This window comes from Bactrocera oleae, chromosome 6 (assembly GCF_042242935.1).
Source record: "Bactrocera oleae isolate idBacOlea1 chromosome 6, idBacOlea1, whole genome shotgun sequence".
NCBI lineage: Eukaryota > Metazoa > Arthropoda > Insecta > Diptera > Tephritidae > Bactrocera > Bactrocera oleae.
In genome coordinates, this window is record NC_091540.1 from 65,491,051 (window position 1) to 65,515,260 (window position 24,210).

The 24,210-nt window shown below is 31.9% G+C and overlaps 1 protein-coding gene across 1 annotated transcript in view; it reads right to left on the reverse strand.

The window, feature by feature from the left end:
- Positions 1–24,210, reverse strand: part of LOC106627414 (G-protein coupled receptor dmsr-1) — a 150,708-nt gene that overhangs the window by 21,065 nt on the left and 105,433 nt on the right. The window lies entirely within an intron of this gene.

Here is a 24,210-nt window from a genome sequence, read left to right on the forward strand (position 1 = left end):
TTTAATTCATAAAAATATTTGAGAACGTGGTAACTCTACTCTGAAAGTCATTCAAAGTGTTAATTTTGAACACCTTTATATTAAAAAACACTATATGTTTTTGAACATTTTGCTTTTTCGATATTTGGTTTTGATTTTCTGAGAGTGGTAATTCAGTTCAATAAAATTTTCAATGAAACTGTTTGTATAGACCTTTTTCACTGACAATCAGCTTGATTTTATTGTAAACACAAATTCAGAAAACGTAGCAGCCCTATCCATTTATATATATATATATATATATATATCAGTCTAGTTTAAAGCAAAGTTTTTCAATATTCAAAACCTTTCATTATTATTTCATTTTGAATTGGCTTAGCTTACACATTTGTGAAAGCTGGCAATCCTACTTATTTTTATTTTTTACGAGACAGCTCCTAAATAAACTTCACCTCTTTTTTAACAAATATCACTGTAAATTACGGTGAATTGAATTGTAAAAGATTACAAACTTGTGAAATTTGGCAATACTGCATACACATTTTTTCTACGAAACTACTTTGCTAGATTTTTAACAGTTTTTAACCGAAATTTTTTACATTCACATTTTAAAATTGTTACAAATTTGTGAAGATTGGCAACATTGCTCAAAAGTTTCTTAATATGGTACTGACATGAAGTTAACTTTTCTACTTTTTAAATCTGTTGAACTGGACATGTGATTTTTGTCAGTTTGCAAAATTTTAAACCGGTTTTTCTGGAAATTTTGATTTTGAATTTGATAAAGTTACAAATTTGTGACGTTGGCAACGCTGCAAAAAATTTTATATTATACTTTAAAATAGTTTAAGGTAATTTTGGCGTTTTTTTAAACCTATTTTCCTAGAAATGTTTGTTTTAGGTTTATAACCTTTCAAATTCGTGAAAGTTGGCAACACTGCACAAACATTTTATTACATGAGACTGTTCCAAAGTAAATTGTGTTCTATTTTAAACAGTTTCTGCTTCCTATTTTGAGTTTAAATTTATTATAGCATATAATTCTACAAGCAACTCCATTGAAAGCATATTTAGCAATTTTCCTTATTTTCCTTACACTTTCAAATAGCTACTTCAAAGGCGCAGGTAATCTCTAAGTATTAAAAATAATTATTTAACACTCTTATATAAATCTACATTTTTTTGCAAGCTACTAAGCTTATTTTTTTATTATCATATTTTACCGTGCTTCCAACTCAGAGGCATAAAAGCGTAATCGCTGAGAGGTAAAATCTTACATAAGTAGCTTTAAAGCAGATAATAGCAGAGATTTCCATAAAAAGCGCATAGTGATTGAACGACTAATAAAAGAACGTGATTACGGTAATCTGGGAAGTATTTCTATGAACTACTACAATCTACAATTGTCTGTTCTTGAATAGGTTTATGTGATCGAACTCGCAATGACCCAATAAACGTTGAAATGTTGAAATTATCGCTGGCAGGTGGTAAATAGTTGTTGTAGTATGAATAAAGGAACACAATTGTTGAATAAACTACATTGTTGGCGTTGAAATGTTTATTTTTATTTGTGAGAAAATGTCGTGTATTGTGTGAGCTGAGGCGCTTTTTAAAATGGTGGGACATGGCGTATGAGTAACATTGGTGCGAAGAACATGAAAGCATTGCAAAAGGAATTTAAATATTATAAATTTAGCAAAAGTTGGGAAGATATCGTTGTGTACTAGTTTAGATAAGAAAAAAAATTTAATTAATTGTTTATTAAATAAATTTATTTTAAATATGCCTTATTTTATTTATATGGAATATTGATTTTTAATATTTTCTAATTAAATACCACATTAAATGAAACTAAATTTTTCCACTGGCGTGTATTATCATTTATATGCATAAACCAGTATTTATAACGCCTAGATACAATTCAAAATATTATTTGCACAATCTAAATTAGCTGATCTCCATCGAGCGACGCATTGGCACTAAGACGCCTCCTCTTAATATCATCGACAGTTATTATATAAATTTTACTAAAAACTGTTGCTGTTGTTGTTTTATCTACAAAAACATTTTTTCAGCTGTTATCTTACTTTATACGGTGTTTGAATTGCCAATGAAAGATGAAAGTAATGTATTATCACTGAGCAAGCAGCGCCGCCTAAACGAGCCAAGTATGAGAGCTGTTGCTATTGACTTTTTGCGCGCTCCTTCGAATTTTTGCAGATATTTTTCTGTTTTTTTTTTTCATTTTATTTCTTCAACAATGCAGCGTTGGCAGGATCTTAAGCTGCTTTTTATTTTCTTTGTAACAAGTTTTATTTTATTTTTGTAACTGTGTTTTCTCTTTCGTCGTTGTTTCCTCGCCTGCCTGCTAAGCTCCGGCAGTTTTTGCGCTTCACACGAAAATTTGTTGCGAATCATTGAGTTTCAATGGCAGCAATGATTATCAGCGAAAATATATCAAATTTTATATGCGAATTTAGTCTGCTTTAATGCGATTTCATTAGCATATTTTGTGGCATTAAAAAGTCTAATGCTAAGCGTTGTCGAGAGGTATCGTATTGATTTGATCAGGCTTATGAATTTCGTAAGATTTTGTTTTTTTTTGATTTTGTTCCATTAGGTCAATTTGTTTTTCTTCGTTGTGTTTTGTACGAAACACAAAGAAAATTAGAAGAATAATATTTTAAGTAAAAGGTCGCAATTTTTTATGGAGTACTTACAGATGTGTTCCGTTAACAAGTTTTGTATATTTCTTATTAAATAAAATAACTCAGTTTTCTTTATAAATTTAAATTTTAAATAAAATAAAAAAAAGTAAATTTAATTTTCTGATATTCGTTCGCATTCGAAGATTTCAAAAAAATTTTTAACAAATCACTACAAATTAATTTAATTGGGATACTTTTTCAAAGCAAGAATATTTTTGTTTAGTAAATGCAATATTCTTTGGTAAATCTGTATGATAGCTTTGCTGCAGCCGAAGTTGGTTTCTTATATCTTTTTAAACCAAAAACCCTTAAATGAAATTTGGCAAAATTGTGGATTACAATACAAATCGGTCTTTTAAATTTATTCTCCCTAGTCGTGTAGCTGTCATTTACTGATTTAAGCTTTAATAAATAACAGGGTATTATAGCAATAACAAAGAATTTCTTACCACAAATTGTAATGCAAATAGCAATTGAACTGACACTTCTGCATTTGTGAAATGTGCTAAACACACAATGAAGTAATAAATTCTTATGTCTGTTAAATTAGGTGAAAACTAACTAAGCCGGACAAATACACACACACATACATACACCCAATTACAATTACAAGTGTAAATATCAATAACAATTTATGTATGTGTGTGTAGATAAGTAACTCACATAAATTTTGCTTTGAAATGAAAACACTTTTACACTTCATTAACTGGTGAATATATACAAATACCATACCTCGTATAAATGTATTAGGGTGTATATTATTTCCAAGTTCATTTCTATTTGCCCCCTAAATTTTCAGTTTCTGGCTAAAAAAAATGATCCAATGTAAAAAATTCGTTTTCTCATGTATATAACAATCATAGTAGAATACACCATGTCGTATGAGCAACATATAATTTATAAGCCACTTGTCTGAAGGCTCAGTACATTTGATGCACAACTTTAAAGTAATGCTATTGTGCAAAAAACTTGAAAAAACTTTTTTTAGAACGGAATTTTTTTTAAATTAGCCAATTTTAGCTAATTTTGTAAAGATATCTTGCTCAATAAAAAAATTTTCAATACAAGGACATGATTTGATAGGTCAGTTTGTATTGCAGTTATATGCTATAGGGATCCGATATCGGCGGTTCCGACAAATAAACAGCTTATTAGGGAAGCGGAGAACTGTGAAAAATCTCAAACCGATATCTCAAAAACTGAGGGGCTGGATCGCGTATATACAGACAGACAGACGGACATGCCTAAATCGACTCAGCTCGTCTAACGATCGTGTATATATATTTTATAGCGTCTCCGACGTTTCCTTTTGGGTGTTACAAACTTCGTGGCAAACTTAATATACCCTGTAACGGACACCCTAATATTTATACAGTATATGTAGAATATACATATGTATATGTATGCAAGCACAGCACGGAATGTTAACTACACATTTTTAGCAGCGACTCTTGCAAAAGCCACTTAATAATCTGGGCACAACAACAAGCAGCCTTTGTTAGTATATATACATATATTATATACAATATATAAATTTATGTTATATTATATCTAAGTACAAATAACTGTTCGGAAGTAAGAGCCAAAGTAATTAAACTTGAACTTGAACCTAATTTTCTGTCTGAATGCTCAACGGAGTGCAAGGACTTGTCTGTTTGCCGGACACTATTCAGTATTCTACTTAGTTACAACATATATACCTATATATAGTATATATAAATATTAGTATATAACGGCACACACATACATAAACGCTTTTGTTTACCAACCACCACTATTTATCGAGTAATCGCTAGCATTCAGTCAGCCATGGCAAACATCCAAATTAACAGCATTTTTGCTTTTATTAAAGACAGCCACTCACACATCCAAACACATTCACTTTGAAACATAAATATATATATAGACACATAGGCGGGTAGGTGTCGTTGTTTGCTCAGTACATACAGATGCGCATAATATAATGCAGTTGGCAATAGTAAAAGTGACCGGTAAGTAAATAAGCGCGGTAGTTTTCGAAAATGTGGGCAGCATTTGTGGGCAGACAAATGCCAATTGCCTGTCTAAGTAAATATATGCATAGAGTTAGCTGTTTATTGTTAGTCAATTAGAAAGTCAACTGAAAGTGCCGAGTTGGCAGTGAAGTGCACTTCGGAATATATGAATTGTTATCTATGCCTAATTCAGTTGGATTTATATTATCATATACAACAAAAGCGTATGAGTATATATGTTTGAATATATATTTATAACATAGGGCTAAGCGAATGATTTGGAAACTGAGTAGGAAAATTAGTATTTAAAATTATTACTAATAAAAATAGTTCATTTTAGGCGATTATATGCATTTACAAGTCAAAACAAACGCATTTCTCAGTAATATTTTTTTTTTTTAAGGAATTTTATTTAAAAAATGAATGAAAATAACGAATATTTACAGAATTTAATGAACTTTAATAATCAATGATTAATTTTGGAAAATTTTGGATACCATTGGTTTCGCAGCTGAGCAGGACCTCCGAAAAAAAGTGTTTGGCGGTGAGGAAAAATTTTCCGCTTAAAATAATCTCAAATCCAAAAACTGTATAATACTTAATATTATATTAGATGAATGATTATTGCGATCATTACGAAGGACTAGTCAAGGATATTTGTAAAAAATTTGCCTTCCCAGCAAATCGTTTTTTGTGAAAAAGAGTAAAAATTACTACAGAGTAAAAATTACTATCTTCAATAATCTTATGCCTTCGACCTTTTATCTGACAAATACAACTAAGAAGGTCATGAAAAACTCTCAAGTTGATCGATCGAGCCGTTTCGGAGAAACTTTCCTCACCGACTCTGAAGGTTTTTAAAAGTTTTTGGAGCGGATTACTAAACTAAAGAATTCTTACAAGTACGCTCTTATCTCCTCAGTATAGAAATACTCGATATATATGCAAAACCCAAAAATTTCGATACTTTCAAATTCATAAGGTGATATAACTACCTTCTGAAATTTGAACAAAAAAAAAAGAAAAACACAACATCCACCCAAATAAATTTGAAATTCACACTGTGATTTCAGTAGTCAAAATTTCGAAAATGTTTCTTTTAGTTTGCATTAATATATCCATTTGATCAATTACATGTCATCAATTCGTGAGTTCGTAGTGTCAGTGACTTATTGCAAGCATCACACATTCATTTCTTTTAATACATTTTTTTGCTGAGAGTGACAGGAGAATATCCAATTGACAGTTATTAATTGCTGGGCGAACGACTGCCGGTCATACTGCTCAATTGAAATCAATGAAAGAAGTCTTCAGATTAAGGGGAATGAGTGATGAACGTGCAGTCAATTGCATTCATGGCAAATGAAAGGAGTTAATGAAAGAAAAATTACAGTTCTATTAAAAATGAATCCGTTGAAATTGTTCGGTCGGCGCCTGAGTACAAAAGAATAATTATTTGTTCCATTATAGAGACAATAATTAATTTAGTTTGCCATTTCATAACTTACTACGGAACAACGTTTGAAAACTGTACAAATTTATTACCAAACTAATAGTTTAGAAGAAAAAATAAAAATTTGTTCAGCGGTAAAGCTAACTTTTGGTTGAATTGATATGTTAATAAACCAAATTGTCGACTTTGGAGTAATAATAATTCATAAGTCACAACAATGAGGGCGTTACATCCACAAAAAGGTCGCGAAACTGAACGTAAGTTTTAAACAAAATGTCAAAGCCTTATCTTTATAATGAAGCCAAATTCTTGGCCATAAAATTAAATTATATGCGTTTTATTTCTTCTTGAAAACCACTTGTCTATAAAAATTACACTTGATGACAAAAATTTAGATATTTTATTTATTTGAATTCAGCACTTTTATAAAACTGCATTTTTGAAAATAGTATATTGGGTTTTTCGACATCAAATATGTTATCTGTTGTTGTTAATATGCGTCTGATTGAAAGTTCTAATGATTCTAAATACCGACAGTTTTCAAACGTTTGGTTTTGGGACACAAAAATTTTCCCAAAAGCAGTAACACTGGTCATAGAGTTAATCTAGAGTATTTCTAATAGGATTGTTAGATTGAATATGCTTCAAAAACATCTAAGTTTTTTTTTAGAAATGTACTTTAGTGGAAATATATTGTAGAACATTCTTATCATGCTATGTTCGTTTGTATATACCAGTTTTCAATATATTGGTCTAAAATTTAGTATACGTCCTTTTCTACTCAAGAAGCTTCTCATTTCTTAGAATCGCTGATAGCGGACCGCTAAAGCATATAGCTGCCATACAATTTGAGCATTCAAACTCAAGTTCTTATTTGGAAAACTTTTATAATTGACAAGATACCTTTATGAAATTTGGCACAGATCATTGATCGACGCGAGAAATTGCTAGAATCTCCGAATATATTATTGAGATCGGATCCCTATAGCATACAGCTGCATACAAACTGTCCAATCTATACTAAGATAAACATCATTCTATACCCTTTTATGTTATAAAAATGCACTTGTGAAATGCATTATAGCTTGTAACAGTGTAGTCGAACTTAACGTTCTTGTGTTTAGAGAAGATATAATTTTTCTTAACCCCTTACTTAACGTCGTATACTGAATGTTAGGATACCCTTCCACTTAGTTGACTAAAGCGTACTTGATTTTTTCCTCTAGCAAAAAACGGCAAATTTTCATATAACAAAATTTAAATATTTTATTCAGACTTTTTATTATTCCAAAAACACATATTTTACAAAGATTTCGTGAAGTTTTTAAAGGAAAATATTCAGAACTTCCTACAGAACAATATGAAGTAAAAACAAAAAAAAAAACACGTGTTTGGTAGACGTTTTTACAAAAAAAAAAAAAAAAAATTTATGAAAATTTCTGGATGTTTTTTAAAATAGTTATAATGAAAAAAAAATAATTCTTCGTTCAGGGCCTTGTAAGTTATATCTCGAAGAACTGTGTAAAATTTCATTAAGCTCGGTTGAGTAGTCAGCGAGAAATTTGACAACGGACTTTGAAAGAAAAGACAGTTTCAAAAAAAAAACGCGTCGAATCAACTTGAGCATTTAGGGCAATATTCTAGAGGTGTTATAGAATTAAATAAGACATTAAAAAAAATCGATTTTTTGAAGCCGTGAAACCCTTGTAACCCCTTAATTTGGTTTGGTGCCGAAAACGGTTGGAATCGGTACACAAGTTCGGCTAGATTCCATATAACTATGACTTTTAATTCGCTGGATAAGTTTATTCTTACGATGGATGACTGGATACCAAAAAAAAAAAAACAGTGATATCGGTTAATTTCTGGGAGTCAAGAGAAACTCATGGCGAATTAATAAGAAAACTTAAACAACTTATAAGTACCATATATATTTAGCAATATACCTATATACCTTTTGCAAGCGGTTATACTATTTTATATTCATTTTTATTACATTATAATTTTTTGGTTTTATATACGTAAAACCTTTCTCAAAAACAGCACACCCCCAATTTTCCCACACCTACCCTTGCACTTATGAAATTATGCAGACCAAAGAAACAAACATAAATTAAACAAAGCATTTGCCAAATAGTTACTAAATCATACCCAGAACACTCAGATATACTGCGCAAGAGTGCAGTCGCCTATTTTCTTATTTCTTGTGTTGGTCTATGTTCATAACTGCCTTCCAGCTGTCAACTGCCAGACATTTGTTGCTTTCGGTCAAATCTAAGTGCTTATAAATGCTCAACATGTCAGTCGTGGCCTTGAGAAAAGCAAAAGCAAAACAAAATACGAAGAAAAAACGCATATAATGAACCAACCAGCCACGGCAGCTGCAAAAGTAAGTGAGTAATTGAGCACAAAAAACACATAATTGTTTTGTATTTTCTTTAATTAGTATTAAGACTACGCTTTTTTGCCATACTACTTGTTGTTACCATTGCTAATTTCTATTAAACATACAGCCGAGGTATTGTAGCGACGGTGGTCGTAGCGTTGTCGCTGTACAGTGCCCGTCCAGTAACCATTAACTCACATCGAAGCGAAAGTTTATTTATGCGCAACACGTTTCCAATGTTAACATTTTGTACGCGCGTACCTTTTGTGTTGCAAGAAGTAAAAGCAACAACAAACAGCACAAAAAGCACAGTCAGTTAAGTACATAAGTATAGCGCTTAAAGGAATTCGATTAAATTAAAGAGCAGCGCAACGACAACTTACAGACGCCATAAGCATGTAACGCATACGCCGTGTGTCACAGTAAATGGATTTTTGTTGAGTACTGAGGTGTGGCATTAATTTCAATTAAATGTTGGCAAAGTTGGTCAGTGTGGACAAATATTTTTGTTATTTTATTTGGTTTCCTAGCAAATTGAAAATATGCAATTTAATTGGAATTTCTGTGTGTTTGGTTTTAGAGGTTACGTATGCGCCGCGGCATGTGCGCGATACGTGCATCTAAATACGTTTTATCTTAAACAATTTGAAAATTGTGGTATTGCGGAATTGCGGAAGAGTTTTCGAATGTTTCGCACAGCAATGGTCGAAGTTAGTTGGTCTAGTACGTGCGCTCACACTCGTATGCGTTGGAATGCAAGTTACCCAGCAAGCAGCAAATACGAAGACTTGAATTATTGATTGAATTTTATATGACTTAAATTGATGATAATCAATAGTGTATTAATTCCAGTTGTAAATAAGCGATTTTGTAGTGTTGGTGTTGCCAGATGCATTAATTATTCTTTTTAAGCAAAGGAATGCGAGTCCGTAGTAAAGCGTCACTCTCCTCTTTAAAATAAAAATTTGCTCCATTTTGCACTACGCAGAAATATTTTCGTATTTAATCCATTATCACTTACTATCTACAGAGAAGTAGAAATATCTAATCTGCCAAACTCGCCACTGGGTAACCGGATTACAGCCACTATAAAGCGCAGTGTGTACTCAAAGCCTTATTCAATTGCTGCTGCACTTTGTCGCTCAACAAGCCTTAGTTTGCGTCTAATGCGAGAGATTAACATGATATTTGCAGCATCAGCAAATATAAGTTAATGCTAAGTAGCTGCAGTTGAACGTGGAATTAGCAGCGCAACGGAGCTAAGTGCAAGCACACACAGAGTGTAATGACACAAGCGGAAATGGGGAATAGGCGACGCACAGACTAAAAAATATAATTAATTGCAGCCTAACTGTATGTGTCAAATGCAGCTGCTTATCAAAGGATAGTGCAAGCGCATGAGTTGAAGCTAAAATTAACGCACTAGTGCTAATGAGCCGAGAAAGGATTAGAATGCATGCTGATAAGGACTACAGAGTGTGAAAGAGTTGTGTTAACAGTTCAGCTACGTAATTATTAAACTTAAATTTGCGTTTAGTGCACACAAATATTTTAAAAGTGAATAGTTTGGGGAATGGTCGATAAAATTAATGAATGGATTAAGATATATGCGCTGTTTTATCATGAGTGCTATACGTGCGGTATTTACAATTAAATATCAAACATTAACGTGAAAATATACATTAATTCAGCTTCATAGACTTTAACAAGCTTAAAATAATTAACCAACTATATATGACAGCTATATCCTGTAGTGAACTGATATCAAAAATTCTGACAAATTAGTAACTCCTTGAACTTGGATGAAGGGACGTGTGAAAATTTTCAGATCGATATCTCATAAACTGAGAAACTTGACTAAAACAACTCAGTTTGTCACGCTGATCATTTATATATTAATATAATTTAGAGGGTCCTCGACATTTTCTTCTGGGTGTTACAAACTTTGTTGCAAACTTAATATAGTCTCCTCGGTGTATAAAAAGCAAGAAATCGAGGGAAGTCAAGGCTGGAGTTGTTCTTTAAGCTGGAGTTCCGAGTTAGCAGTCAATGCGCCCTCTTTACGACATCAGCACATTTTCGATGCAGAAATGAAATAGTTTGATTCGTGAAAGAAGCAGTGTGATATTCTTGAATCAAAATCTATGACCTTAGAATTAAAAAAAAAATTGGAAAATGTATCCCTAAAATTTTTGGAACGGCATTGACGAAACTAAAATCTCGTGAGACTGCTTGTCACAGTATGAGGACTATAAACACTATTCACATTTTCAGTCGCCTGAATTGCTTTGTTGACCTTTTCGAAGAAGAACCTTAAAATATGGGCTATTTTTTCTTTGCTGGTGTCAATCTTTGGCGCATGCTCTCACTTAGTGAAGCAATCAAAAAACTGTATAAGAAGCTTGTTTAGTACGAAATCGTATCTTTCTATTGCCATATTGGATAACCCAATAACATTTATATGACTGGAGATGCAGATTACCAAACCTTTGATTGGAAAAGTAATTCATTTAATTTTACTAGACCTAGCACATAGTAAACTCTGAAGAAAGTAGAGTATTTATCATGCTTTTTTGTCAAAAATATCCCTATCTTTTCCATTTAAGTAAAAATTGACAAAACCATTCATACATAATTTTTCTCTTTATCTTTTTGTTTTCTGTAAGTATGAGATTCAAAACTCTTCTTCAAGTAGTATAAATGTTCTTATACCTATAATCGCTCCTATCCGGCAAACTCAGTATTATATAATCTAAGAAAAATAGTTTAGCTTTCATCTATTGTCATAACTTATAAAACTTGCATAGTTGTTGCCACACGCGCATGCCATAAATTAGTTCTTAATGAAGTTACACCAACACCGAGACCGAACTGCAAGTCTGACCTTGTTCTAATAGATTTTTTTACAATCTGTATCTCCAGTTACACCTTTTTGATACATAATGATCCACATAATTTGCAAAATTGTAATTTTTCCTCCTTTACCTTCAAAATTTGTTAATACATATAGTAATAATTTGGTAATGTTGGTGTTAGCCTACCATTCTTTGAGAAAGCATATGGCAAATCCCAATTGATCATTAGAAAACATTATTGAGCTTCGATAGGCGACTTTTTGTGCTTAACGGACTGGAAATTGAATAAACAAATTTGGAAAACCTTTAGTGCCAGTTAAAATCAATCTAGTCATAGGGTAATCTGAAAGATAAACGTCATGGACCCACCCACTATATCTAAAAAATTGAGGAAAATAGCGGTAGAAAAGTTCAAGATAAGAATTAAAAAATCATCTGTAATTCTAGCTTCACAGAACCAATGAATAATATAACATGAAAATACAACTTTTTATAACCGATATTAGTTACAATTGATATTAATAAAGCCAAAAATCTCTTCAAGAAAACTGCTTCAATTTAATTTAGAAAATTTTGAAGTCACATTGCTCACTTATCGCAATGGTATGAATAATTAAATTTTGAAGGTTATTCATAAGGTGTTAGCCCATAAACCATAGCAGCGAACTGACGTGGCAGCAGTCGCATTGAATACTAAGCTTGCTTTGGCATAAAAAGTAGACCCAAATAAATTTCCTACCAACAATATTATATTCTAGCTAACAAACTAGCACAAAATTTGTGTGCTATTTCTGCTATAATTTTGACAGCTGAATTGACTAACGATATTTGCCACACACACATGGCAGTCATAGATGTGGCAATGCAAATGCTTGCTTGCAGCACTGCTTAAGTTGAGTTGAGTTGAGGTGTGCAACTAAAAGGTTTTCTTTGCCATGTAACAGCTGCAAATGCTTAACTAAATAACAGCGACGCCTACATGCTACGTACTAGAACGTGAATACCAGTTAATCCAAGCAGCAACGACGGCAACGACGACGGCGATGACAGTGGCAATGTGTTGCACGCACGTCGAGGTCAAGGAAAAGTAAAGAAGATATGCTGGCGACATGCTGAAGACACGCGCATATGCATTTGCTGCGAAAAGTGTGTATGTGTGTATTATATATATATGTATATATAGGATAATTATGGTGTGTATGTGTGTGTGCGTTTGTATGCAAGATATGTTCGTAAGTCGCACTCTAAATTAATATAGTTATTAAAGCCGAGTGGCTCAAGAACGCCACATACATTTACGCTTACCGACATTTCTTTAAGTATGCATATATGTGTATATATGTATGTGTAGGTGTTGGCTATGCGCTCGTATTGCTTACAGTGGCAAGTGGCAGCATAGACGTCCGAGCAGTGCCATTAATTAGAGATATATAAAATGGAATTGTGTGTATAGACCATATGCTCGCACACCAGCACCCCGAAACCCATACATATACGTTTCTATGGGTTTGTGTGTGGGTTAATAGGCGCTACATGACGAACTCGCAATCCACCTACGGTATTGGAATATGGCTTTCTAAGTGCATATTGTCACTTTGCTAAGAGAAAATTCGCCAACAAATTAAATACAATTATTTATGTTAATAATGCAGCTATTTCGTGTTGCCATAAACAAATTTATTAGTAGGTGTTTATGCGTGGTACAAGCAGGCGCGTTTGAATCGAAAGAAATACACGCAACAACAACAAGCAAAAAGCAAACATGCTGCAGCTTACATAAAAAGCTTTCATGGGAAAAGATGAATCGGAACGCCAGCGCGCGCCGTTGACCTCCAAGCATAAGTCGCGCTGCAGAGCGCATACTTTACATACTTACATACACAGATATATATGTATTGTATTGTAGATACATATGTATGTATATGCATGCGATAAGCGGGCGCTTGCGGTTATAGTAAAGACTATTTGCTTTACGCTTCGGCTTTTATGGTCTGCTGCGCAAGTACACCCACTCACTAACGCAGCAGCCACCAGCGAATAGACGACTGAATAATTTGCGCGTCAAATGCATAAGCAGCAGGCGGGCAACCGAGCGTTTGTCGCAATTTTTGATATTAATTAAGTGGCTCTTATGGCTGTGAGTTCAAAGCCTCTGCGCGCCGCAAAATTTGCTGCTTTTATGTCAGCAGCACTCCTCCCACTCTTTCGTGCTTCACTTATGATTTTTTCACATGTGTACACCCATTCATGTGCGCTCTGGCGTGTTTCATCTGCTGGTCGCTGTATGGTTTTATGTGGGTGTGTGCATTTGTGTGTTAAGAGACAAGCTTGGTAATTTTTCTTTCATTAAGTTAAATACTTGATATGCTTGTGAGGTTAATTTCAGCATATCGCAGACTTGCAGTTCGGTCTCGGTGTTGGTGTAACTTCATTAAGAACTAATTTGTGGCATGCGCGTGTGGCAACAACTATGCAAGTTTTATAAGTTATGACAATAGATGAAAGCTAAGCTATTTTTCTTAGATTATATAACATTGAGATTGCCGGGTAGGAGCGATTGGAGGTATAAGAACATTTATACTACTTGAAGAAGAGTTTTGAATCTCCATACTTACAGATGACTAACAGATTAAGAGAAAAGTGATATATTAACGGTTTTGTTAATTTTCATTTAAATAGATGGGATAGACTTCAATAATTATATTTGTGGCAAGTGAATAAATATATATTATATATGCTATAGTATGTCGATATGGACGAAAGCAAAGCAAAACCAATTAACGAAAATAAAATTTTTTAAATAAAAAAAAATAAAAATTCAAAGAAATATTCAATTTGCAAGCAAAATTATTTGTTGACTATAAATCCTCAATATTTTTCAACAATATATCTCTAAATTCGTTTTCGCGTTTTTTTTTGCAAAATATTGAAAGAGGAAAGTTTATAAAGAAAATAAAATATTTTGCATACCTAAATTAACGACATTAGTCATCACAATAATTTATGCTGAGCTATTTTCAAAAAATTTGTAAGATATTTCATAAAAATTGTTATTTGATGTCATTGCTAAAATGATATGCAGAACATTTTTTGGTAGTTTGTAGAATTCACTGGCTAATTGCGAAATTAGTAATCAAACTCTTTTCACAAGTTTTCTATGATGCGCTTTTTAAAGAAAAATTCAAGTCACAATCCTTGACTATGGAATAAAAGTCGACTTGCAAGCATCGTTTACCATATTTTTGAAATATTATTGTAGATGATTGTATAAATGATTTTTATTTCCGCATTTAGTAAAACCGTTATTTGAAGTTATCTCCCGAAGAAATATTTCTTTGTTGATTAATTTTGTTTTTGGAAGATTTGTTGCTGCAAACCACTAACTTTATTATGAAATCAAAATATAATTTATATACTTATTTAGTGACGTGAAAATACACTGAGAAAATGGTTGAACTCATCAGCATTTATCTAGTTTATTTGTGGTTGATCAGACGTATTTTTATATTTTATGATTTTGTATTCTATGACAGAAATTCAAGTATAGTTTTATATAAAAGCAAACAATTTATCATATGTAATAAAATTTTTGTATTTTACAGAGCCATTTTTTAAAGAAATTATTTATTTATTTTTAGTGCAAAATTATCAAAATTTCAATTTTTGCGTGGCTTTTTTCAAATACACGAAAAACTGTGAAACTAAAGTGGCAACTAAATTTTTGGATAGCTGTCATGGTTATACTAACTGAAAATTTGTTACTTGAAACTATTTTGTTAGTTCCAAAGTTTCAGTTGAGTAAGTTTATATAAATTTAGTTTATTTATATATACATATATATATTCCATGCACATGATATAGCATATACATATCTATTAGGGTGGGCAAAAAAAAAAAAGAATTTATTTCGATTGTTACTCTGAAAATTGGTTGCTGGCCATTTCCAAGAAAATCTCTCCAAGTATGAGCTCTGAATTGAACGATTTCAAGCCAGCCATTTTTAAGGCAAATTATATCATTTAAGCATAATAAAAATTTGTTCCTAAATTTTTGAGCTATCCGAAAGAAATTTAATATACAGGTGCATTTTGGTATTTTATTGATAATTTTCCGGAATCATCTAGTGTAGACTGGTATAACATATACAAATCTTCCTAAAATCTATGAAGTTTAGATTTATAAGTCGCTTGCTCGAAATCGCTTTTAGATCTATAATTTTTTAAGCAGAATTGTTCAGCATAATACGTAAACCATTTTCCGTATATGTGATTTTTCCGTTTTTTCAGTCACCGACAAATCGATCCGCTAAATGTGCATATATGTGTTTTACACATGTATTTACGGCTGATGTGGGTATATTCGTACATATATATGTATGTTAGCATATACATATATTTTTTATCCCTAAAAGCTCTAGAACTCTGTTATTAGTTGCATAAATTCAAAATTAAGTAATTTTTTTGAAGGAACCTATATTCATAAAATTTTTTTTTAAACTATTTTAAGCACGCTTAAATTTTTAACTCGCACACGTGTGTTTGAAAAATTGGATAGTTGTTTCTGAAAGTTTTGCAAATTGGTAAGAATTTCTTCGAAATTATATAAAAATACTGTAAAATATATTTGTGTGTCCTTCTATACATTTTATAAATGAGAAATTTTGTCTCAACGTTTGTTTGAAATAATTTTAATTTATTCTTGCGGATTCCTTGTTTTTGTCTGTGATATGCTTGAGCTGTTAATATGAATTTCATTGAATGAAAAATGACCTCGATGACTTTATCTGGAAGTCTACGAATATCTTGTTCATTTTGATTGACACATGAGATTTTTTCATGGGTTTGAGGTGAAACCAAAAAGTTATTTTATTTATGTAAATTTTGCACACTGAGTCTGACGAAATTTAGATATGTTTAAATACATTTTGCTTGATTTAGCTTAGTGAGGATAAAATAATATGAATAGATACAGTTTGCTTGATATAGTTTAGTGAGCTCTAAATTCAGTAAATATTCATAAAATTTTCCAATTTATTAAAATTTGTATGCTTCAAATTCACATTGAACTTTCAATCCTTTGTTTAGTATTTAGTTAAAATTAAGTTAGGTAACATAGAGGCTATGTGATTTTGTTTATCCAATCAGCAGTTTATTTTTCGGGAACTTTATAAATAATTTAAAAAACGAAGAAGAAATGTGAATTTATTACCAGAATAATGAAAATCATTATATTAAGCATATATATCTAGGTATTAAGGGAATATATGAACCAATTTTATAAATTTTTAGCAGAAAACCATTTAATGACTAAAATCACGTGTAAATCTATTTTCGGTAAAATATCTTAAATATTAGCCGATTTATTTGGAATAGAACATAAAAAAGGAATGACAGTCTTAAAAATATTTATATGGTTGTTGGGATCAAAATCTGGATCGACTAGTTCGAATAGTTTCAGACGCAAACCCCATAATCCGGTCAACCGAAAACGCAAACAGCTTACAGATTGATCGTTATATAATACACAAAGTCTATAGGAAAGTCAAAAATTACTGTATTGAGGTAAGGGAAGGTCTGAAACGATTGCATTGAATTTTGGCTTTAAATTAAATGCGCTCGAGATAATGTTTTTACAATATTTTACTATAATAAGTAAAACTCATTCATTAACCAATATATTCGTCATAAAGTCAACTAGAATACCGAAAATCAATAATTAATTAAATGCGCCCTTAAAATAAGCGCACAAATTGATTCGTTAAATCTTTTTTTAGATTTTTTTGTACAACCTAATTTTATGTGTGTGTAAAGTTTAATCTCACTAAGGCATTTAGTGTGTTTGACAGCTGTTTGTTTATTACGCGAAAGCTTTGCCTGGCGATTTTTAAAAATATTAAAAAATGAATTTGCGTTTCCAATGGAATCGTGGCTATGAAATTGTTGGTAATTTTGGAGAGTCTCCTTTATCACGAACGCAAGTATTTGAATGGCATAAAGCGCTCAGTGAAGGTCGTATAGTCATATATATAGTGCTTGAAAATCGTGGTTTTGGCAACAAAGAGATACCAGAAGATCTCTTATGGATCGACTCAACACAATTAGGTTTGGGTATGAAACGTGTTAGGGCTAGATTCGTATCAAAATACCGGAATCTTTTGCAAAAGTGACGTTGAGTATCCTACATTCATCAAACGCATTATTACTTTACTTACAACAAAACTTTAAAAATATTTGGCTACGATATGATGCAAAAATATCTTCATTCGTTTATACATATGTGTATAATATACCACATCATATCGTATTTCCACTTATAGAGACAAAACAGTTACAATAACTATAAAAAACATTAAAAGAAAAAACAATAAAAATGTTATTTATTGGATTTCTAATAAAATGAAGTGCATAAGCTTATGCGTTCACTGTCACTGACATTTGATAAATAAATGTTTGTATGGAGGTATGTATGTATGTGAGCATTTTTATATTACATCTGTGGGTATATAACTCTTAAAAGTAACATCTCCCTCTCAGCTCATTGAGTCATCTGCATGTTGGTGCCATTTTCCATTGCTATCTGTTATTCAACTCTCAACCACACACACTCACATACTCTCACACTCATATGCATACAACAACAGCCGTATATGGTGCGTTTCAACACTTTCAACATTCAATTCCATTAGTTTTCAGTCAATATTCCTTCTAACACTTCGCCACAAATGTTATTTTTAGATTTTATATCAACATGTGTCAATAATTTTCGTATTTGTTGTTGTTGCGTTTTATGGTTGTATATCTACCCATCGGTTGTCATTGCAGCATACAAAAGTCAAGAGAATCATTTAGGTCGAATGACCAAGCAGCTGCCACGTATTGCATATTAAAATGAGTTTCGAAGGCAGAAATGTGTGTGGAGGGAGCAGCCATTGTGAACTTTAGAACTCTTAAGCGCCGAATTTTTGTTGTAATTTCAACAAGTTGTGTGAAATGAAAAATGGAAGAGAGAGCCACATTTAAATACAAATATTATTTTGAAAAGTTTATAATGCACTTGTGTTGGTAATTCGTTGAACTAGACTTTTGCGAATAGACTTATTGAGTGGGTTGAGCTCTGACAATTATTATCTCCAGCAATAAAATGTGCCAGCTTTAAACTTGTATCAACTCCATTTCCTGTAGATAACTGTTTTTGTGGAAAAATAAAGTACGCTAAAAAAGTTTATAGAATTTAAGCGGAAATACTCACAACTTTGCCAGTCACTTGTGGTTACATAACAGTGGTTCAACCATGACAATGGCTGAGTATAGAAATGTTTTGGTGTATGAAAAAACATAAAATCCTCGTCGACACCAAAAACATGAATATATGTTAAGCTTATGTATAACGGCAGTTTTAGTAAAACAAATTGTGCACATATTGGGCAACAACAGAGCATTTGTTATGGAGACATGATTGTGGTCAGAGTTGAAGCAATAGTTGAAATGATGTTGTCTGGCTGCTAGAATGAAATAATTTCCGCAGTTTTAGTGAAGAACCCTGTAGAGAAAAATGTATTTATATTTTGCTGTAGAAATAATTTTAGCCTTCATGAGTGCTGATTTTTTGTTGAATTTTACTACAACATTGTTTGTAATGAATTACCTGTACGAATATCAATCAGTTATATGATAACTGTATCTATATATTAATAATAGATTAATGAGTCTAAAATACCATGGAGGTCGGGTTTATTGGGAAAATTTTGATTTTTAAAAAAAAATATGGCAGCACAAAATAATGCGAAAAAATTTCAGACATTTCAGAGTATATTAAAATAATCGAAATTTATATCAACACTCTTCCTCTTTCAATCATTATATAAAAAATACATATAAATATATACCATAGCTGTTTCATAAAAATTTTCCTCCTTCTCTCTGAAAGCAGCTTTTCAAAAAAAAAACGTGGTGAAGTTTGGGGGCCGATTAAACCAGGTTAAAAGGTTCTCACAAATACACTGTTATCTCCGCATATACTTGCCAAAACAACTACAAATTTTCGGAGAATATTTTCACGTAGAAAAATTTACACTCGATAAATATGCAAACAAACAATTGATTTTTTGAAATTCACAAGTGGATGTAACCTCTTAAAAATTTTACCTTTTTGAGTATTTACACCATTTTTTTTCTACTCACCAATAAGTCTTACTTTAGTAAAGTGGTTATATAAGTACTACCTTTTAGCTTTGCATTTCCTTGCAGGACGTCTGCCATCAGACCATAGTTAGATATGTTTTTATTTGGCCTAATGACCAAACTATAAGAACATAGATATAAAACCTCTCACCCTAAAAATGTCTGAGTTGTCAACAGGACACAAAATAGTGTTTGGGTAAATTTTTGGTTTAATTAAAGCACATTGACCAAAGTGACACCAGCCTAAAATCTTCAGCATCCCCTAAACCCACTTTATTAACATAGTTGGTATTCAAGCATAGTGCTCCTATTTTCCAGTGTTTTTACGCTTTTTGAATGATCTTCCTCCCCGTTTACCTTAATTTACTTATAAATCTTCTTATACTTGTACTTGTATGTTACCAGTTTATATGTTGACGTTTGATAATATGAACTTGGTGCTTTGTATTCCAGTCATTTCAGGCCATATTAAGTTAATTCGCGGTTTGCTTGCCACATGCCAAACAAACAAAAACAGGAATAGAGATTTCTTGTTGCCAATAGTATGGCTAAATTAATCATGAATATTTTAATTATAAGCTCGAACGTGCTTTCTAGTTGCACTGCCCAGCTTTTGTCAGGCATGACGCAGCAATGGTAATCAGTAATAAGGAAGTCTTTCTGGTCATTCTGCGTCATTTAATTACAGTTATCATAGCAGAGAACCGCATTAGAATTACTTGAGTAGCATTAATTAGCTGTGATATTACACTGCCAAAGTACTTAGCGGCAAGCCAAATGGTATCGCATTCCTTTTTCTGTTTCTATTTTGGTGGTGGTTACCTCAAGGTGCTCGAAAGAGAACTGCAGGTTGGTAATTAAGCATTTGCTGTTTTTTTTACGAAATATTAAATTAAATTTAACTCTAAGGGGTGTACATGGTATTATACGCCATGCCTTCCCATAGAACAGCACACGATTTTCTGCATATATTGTTTCCATTAACTTTATATCATAGAAATAGAAAAGTGTAACAAATAAAGAGAGATTTATTTCAATAATCAGAAAATATTTTTAATCCTAGAAATATTAAAAACTACATTTAATTACAATTTTAAATTAATTACGTTTCACAAAATTTTAAGTCTAATGCCACTTGACAATACAGCATAAATTTTGAAGAAATATTCAATACTTGAATTATTTGGGCATATAATACATATCTTCTTTTCTGAATATAATTGGAATATAGATATGCCTGAACAATTTTATGACAGTGATATTAAATAAGAAAATTCGTTGACATCGACTGCACCGAAACTAAATTACTTCAGAAATAAAAAAGTTATTATAAAAGTTTTCCCTACAAGAACTTGATTTTAATCGGTCAGTTTGTGTGGCGGATCTATGCTATAGTGGTCCGATCTAATAAATGTGTCCGGAGATTAAAGCATTGTTTCGGACAATAAGCCATGCCAAATTTTATAAAAATATCTTTTCAAAATAAAAAAGTTTTCCATACAAGAATTTGTTTTTGATCGTTCAGTTTGTATGGCAGCAGCGGTTGACTGAACAAAATCAATACCCCTCCGTTCTATGGTCGCACTTTCTTATTAAAAACTCTACATTTTGAAATAAAAATAAATATAAAGAAAATATTTTTCATTGATTCATTCTATTCCACCTCTATTCATCACTCTCCAGTTTTTGGTGAACAAGCAGCTACTATTACAAAATGAAATCACTCATACGCAGTGGCTTACTTGAATGTACCGGAAATTTGTTGATTTTGTGAGTTTTTTTTAAATCTTACATATGTTTTTATATTTTAAACAAAAAGCGTACATTATTTTATATCAACTTGACTGACTTGATTCACTTTTCGTATTTTGAATGAAATTCTTAACCAGAGTTTATAAATTAAATTACAGTAATAAGAATACTTTTCAAATATTTTATGCAACAAAACTCATATGCATATTTTAATATATTCACATACATGTATTTCTTTATTTAATTTGCTTAGTTACCAATTTTCCACAAACAAAAAACTTTTTCTTGCATTTATTTAATCAGTGATTATTAAAAGCTAAGCAAACTTGTTGGTATGATAAGAAATTCTAAAAATTTTATTATATTGCCAGATGCACTTGCTCAAGAAAGAATAAATTCGAAATACAAACACACACACGCACAAAAATGTGTACATCTACAGTTATAGGTTAGTGAATAAAGAAGGCAAGAAATTATGACAGCACAAACAAAGAAATTGAATCATTTCAATTCAATTATTTGATTTGACTTGTTGTTGTTATGTAGGATCCTGTTGCTTTTACGTGTCGGTTGTTGTCGGTTTTATTATTGCCGCTGTGCTCTTGTGAATCCAAATGTTTCACTTCATTAAGCCGATGCATTCAACTGAAAGCTTCTGCAAGTGAACTTGAGCAAAGCTTACAAATGTACTGCATACACGTCTAGTGAATGAAATTATATAAATCTGTGCATAGCATATGTGAAGACATATGTGGCAAGTATGGGTATGTGTACGGACATGTGTGACTGCCTTGTAGTGAGCAACTTCTGAGTTTACAGCAGCTATGACCAACGTCGGCGTTACAATTTTGCTTCCGTATTGAGCAGGCTGCGTTGATACTTCGATATACAGTATGTTATAAAAATGCTTTATAATTAAAATATATAAAAATAGTTTTCTATACAAGGATTTTGATCGGTCAGCTTGCCTGGCAGCTATATACTATAGTGGTCCAATATGGGCGGTTTCGATAAATCAGTATATTCTTGGGCACAAAAGAATGTGTGAAAAATTTCAGATTGATGTCTCAAAAAGAGAGGGACTAGTTTGCGTATATACAGACAGGCAGACGGATAGACAGATATGGCTAAATAAACTTAGCTTGTTCCTGTATATCGGTTTTCCAATAGGGATGATATGATATATAATGTCATTTCGGCCATTTTTAATATGTCATGATCTGTAATTTTTTTTTCCGTTAACGATGTTTTCAAGAAAATCATCTTCTCCGATGAGGCTCACTTTCATCTGAGTGGTGTGGTAATTAAACAAAACTGTCAAATCTGGTGCAATGAAAATCCACAAATTGTTCATGAACAACAATTACATTCAATTTATTGGTAATTTAAATACTGGCAGTCTCTTGCTAACTAATTTTCTCTAGCTACGGTCTCTAGAAAATATGAACCTAAAAATAATGCCCTTACAATTTTTTTAGCACAATGCAGTTCTGTAGTCACTAGTTGTTAACAAAGTTTCATATGGAATATGAGTTCGATTTGGTGAAAACGCTTGCTTCACTAAAATCAAACATATTTTCTTACAAATGTATATATGCTATTAGCCTCTCGGCAATATACAGATAAATATGTTGTAGAGGCATTTTATTTGTCATGAAATAATAATTCCGCAAATTTTTGTTGTTCCTTCATAAAAATGTGTTTACCATAAATTTGTATGAAGATTGTGTTGTTATATGTACATAAGTGCGAAACCATAGATATATGTATATATATGTGAAAGTAGAGGGCATCCAGCATCCAGCAGCATGCATCATCAGCATTTGTTTATTTATACACTAATATCCTATGCTCAATAATGAGACCCATATATGTACTTAGGCACTTCTTTCGCGCCATTAACTACTACTTACTTATGCTCATAAATTGTGTATTTTCTTTAACATTGCTTTCTCGCACTTATGTCACGTTATGATGTCACCGAACACATGGCGACCAATATATATGAAATATTCAATGGATTGGGAAGCAAGGTTGTCAGAATTTCTAAACTAAACTCCAACTAGTCTGAAACGCATCACACTTTCACTAACTTTTTGGAACGTTAGTTCAGCGTTAGAATATTATTTTTCAATAATGAAAAAATTTGTCCTAATTAAAGTTTCTGCTGAAAACTGAAAACTTAAACTTGATAGTTATGTGTCCGTTTTGAACTAATAAATAATTTGACAGGAAGAGCTTTTTCTAAGTAGATTTTTTTCTACGTGGATTATTTCCATGTGGAGGTTTTTGTAAATTTTCTCAAAACCTATAGAAAACTCGGTAGCATTGTTCTTGTGACTTCCACATGATGTCATGAAACATCTACGTAAAAAAAAATGTTTTTATAGAAAACAGGCAGACGATCAACTAGTTTGCTGGTCTGAAAGTATTTTATATAGGTACAAATATACAAATTTATTAACGTACGTGAATATACAGAAATAGTCATCTTTGACTATATTCATGTGTAGTTATATACAAATATTCTTCAGCAACTGTCTTCCCATAAATATATATGTTATTTGCACATTTCCCGACAAAAAGGCGCTCATATTTATGTTTATTCGTATGCGAATCGTATTTGTTTATCGCTGCTGGCATTTCCGCTGTCGCTCCGGGAATTAATGCTTCATTTGTCTTTTTCTAGAGAAAATCACTTTCGACAACAAGGCATACATGTAGTATGGATGACAATGGTTTGTCTTTAATGTTTTATATATTTTGCTGTATTATATGTTATGTGGTGTTATATTGTGTTTTCTTATAGACAATTAAGTTTCGGCGTTCAAAACGCCGTCAATAACCACTTTTAGTAAGATGTTATGTACTACAGTATTTCTTTTATGTTATTTCGTGTACAA